General features: G+C 46.6%; 1 long non-coding RNA gene across 1 annotated transcript; it reads right to left on the bottom strand.

Annotated features, from left to right (window-relative positions):
- Positions 1–133: 133 nt before the first annotated feature.
- Positions 134–1,811, bottom strand: LOC118915126 (uncharacterized). The gene is made up of 2 exons (XR_008996758.1): positions 936–1,811; positions 134–366 (listed from the first exon to the last, which is right to left on the bottom strand). It is a non-coding gene; the product is annotated as an uncharacterized LOC118915126 (long non-coding RNA).
- Between the last annotated feature and the right edge of the window lie 1,140 nt (positions 1,812–2,951).

Below are 2,951 nucleotides of genomic sequence, written 5' to 3'. Positions count from 1 at the left end.
AGCCCTCGTGCTATTGAGAGAAGGATATAAAGAGATATTTCCCTTTCTGGATATTTAAAAGAGAGAATGCGTTCCCTGCAGTGCTCATGCGGCAGGGAAAAGGGACTTGTGAGGGGTAGACAGTAGACTCAGACCTGATTCGGTGTGCCTGTTGTCTTCTGCCCTGGGAAATAACGGACAATGAGAAAACAAACAAGCAGGATCATACTTTCGGAGCTCAGCACAGGGCCTCTGGCCGCGGGTCAGGACCTGGTTTTGGCATCCGCCTGTATCCAAGAAGTTGTGTAGGCAGGGCCTTCAACAATGACACTATGCGGTGGTGAGAACCCGTGGCGGAGACCATCTGCAGCAGGGAATCCGTGGCAGCTGTAAATGCAACAGACTCCAGTCCCTCTCTGCCTGGTGTCTGGGAGGACTCTTTTTGTTTGGACTTGGCCTGTCCCCAGGGCTTTGGGACAGTTTGTGGGGAAAGGAAGCAACCTCCGGAGGGACATGCTGGACTTTCTGCTTTTCATGTAGCTGTGTGCTTAAGAGATTAATTGGAAAAATAAGTGGAATGTGACCATATTTGTGCTGTGAATTTATGGAGCTGTTCATACCAGTTACAATAATTCTCCCAGAGGGCATTGTGAAATGCTAAGAAAGATTTGGTCTTAATTAACTTTTGTTTTTGGGATTACAGGATGAATAGTTCTTTTGAGGGCAGGAGATAGTCTGCTTCCTGGGCATGGAGTTGCTGAAGAAAAAGGTCAGAAGGCTTTCAGTCTGGGTCAGAGTGTCTGTCAAAGGGGGCAGTGAGAGAAGATGGAAATACAGGTTACTTTGGGACCATGGAAATCCTGGGGTGCCTCCCTAAGGGGTCTGGGTAGCCCTTGGCACTTTGGAGGAGCAAGTCGATTGGTTGTAATTCTGAAGGGTGTGGGGACGGCACTTACTGTGTCTCTTGAGGGCTGACACCATCTCTAAATGGCTGACCACTTGGGCCTCCCATGCTCAGACCTCAAACTCCTTATCCACGGTCCGTTCTCAAAAAACAGCCAACGCGGCAGCTCCTGGTGGCCAGGATTGCAACACCGAATGTGTTTGTTCCCCATGTTTGTGAAATACCTCAGAGGCACTGTTCCAGTCCCACCTGACTAGTTTTCTGATTACCACATGGCCCTGGCTCTATCTGCCAATACTCAGCCGGGGCTGACTGGTCAGAGATTTTGAGATGTTGGTTCACAACTTAAGAGACTTCATTTCTTTCTGCCTGAGAGAGGAGATTTTACCTTCCTGAAGTCCCGAAATATCACCTGTTGGGCTTGGAGGCACCTCTGGGGCCTTGGAGTTGAGTAGTGTGACCTTGGACCAGTCACTTGACTTCCCCAAACTTTCTTGTCTTTAACTGTGTGATGAGAATAATAATTACTATCTTGGCAAGATTGTGACCTGCAAGTATAGCACCAGATGGAAGGTCAGGTACCACCTCACTCACCAGGCTTCCCTCCTCTAAAGGTCCTTCAAAGCAAAGTTGACCTCAAATTTCTGAGTCGTTAAAATTCAATCTTGCATTTAATTCTTGCAAATGACTTATTGTCAATCTTTGACTGGAAGTAGGAAGAAGAGGCCTGGCTAATGTATAACATAATGGGAAATCAGAAGCCCCTAGAAACTGGTTAGCAATACACAGCCCAAGGAAGAGGCATATGAACTTAAGCATCATTCCCTTCATGAACCTCCTCCGATCAAGGGGAAAAACCCTGAAGTTAGGGGGAGAAGGGCTAACAGTTATTGGGCTTCTGTTAATGTGCCAAACACTGAGAGTAAGAACATACTTTTGCATGTATTTTCCCATTTTGTTATCTCCTCAACCTTAAGAAATAGGCAGCATTATCCCCAAATAAAAAAATTACTCTTTTGATAAATATTTACTGAGTGATTATTGTGTACCAAGCATTGCTCTAGGAAGTAGAACATGAGAAAACAGGCCCAGAGTTTCATGGCCATATGATATAACTTGCTCAAGGTCACACAGCTGGAAAGAGGACATCGTACCTCTTCTGAGGCTTATTCCTGGGTTGTTTCCATCCTGGAATGTTGCACTGACACAGATACAAATATGCACACGTATATACACATACACAAATACACCCACACTCACACATACACAAACAAGCATGCACACTCACACAGTGAGCAAACACACACGTGCTCAATCATGCATTCATGTTCAAGCACAAGCACACACACCCACATGCACAAATACACCCACAGGTGCAGGTATGCACACACACACACCATTCTAGCGCACAAACATGGGTACATATACTTGCACAAATATTCACAAACAGCATTCCATTGATTGGGAAGAATTTTTTTGAACTATTGTAATCTCCCAATATTTCAGATCAGTAACATTATGAATATAATCGCCAAGATTTCATTCTTTTTGCTTCCCTTTCTCCAGCCCTCCCTTTTTCGCCCCTCCCTCCTTTTTCCCCCTCTGCCTCCCCATTCTGTGACCAGATCTCTGTTCCTGCTTTTTTTTAGCTCTGGAGTCTTAGAGAATTATTAGACTATGGGGCTCAGGTTGGAACACTGAACCAGAAAGCAAAGGCTCTCTAAAGGCCACCAAAAGTTGAATCTATTTGCCAAGTCCTGCCTCGGTTGGGCTTTCCCCAGTGCAGCCACACGAATCCCCTGATGCCCCCTTCCCACTACCATCTCTGCCTCTCTGCCACCAGGCCTGGCACCCTCAAGTTCAACTCAAGACCTTGCTGCCTGGTGTCCTCAGCCCCAGCACCTTCCTCCCCCGCTCTCCCATGCATGTGTCAAACGCCTGGGAAGGCCTCTTCCAAGTGTTTCATCACGCCTCAGGGTGGGGATGCATCTATTTTTGTTTCAACACTTTGCTTCCACCAGGCATTTCATTTGCCAGCTAATAGGTGAAGTAACTCATCCCGACACTG

The sequence above is a fragment of the Manis pentadactyla genome, chromosome 3 (assembly GCF_030020395.1).
Source record: "Manis pentadactyla isolate mManPen7 chromosome 3, mManPen7.hap1, whole genome shotgun sequence".
NCBI classification, from domain to species: Eukaryota; Metazoa; Chordata; class Mammalia; order Pholidota; family Manidae; genus Manis; species Manis pentadactyla.
The sequence above is the reverse complement of the archived record's forward strand: the minus strand, read 5'-3'. Positions and strand labels throughout refer to the sequence as shown.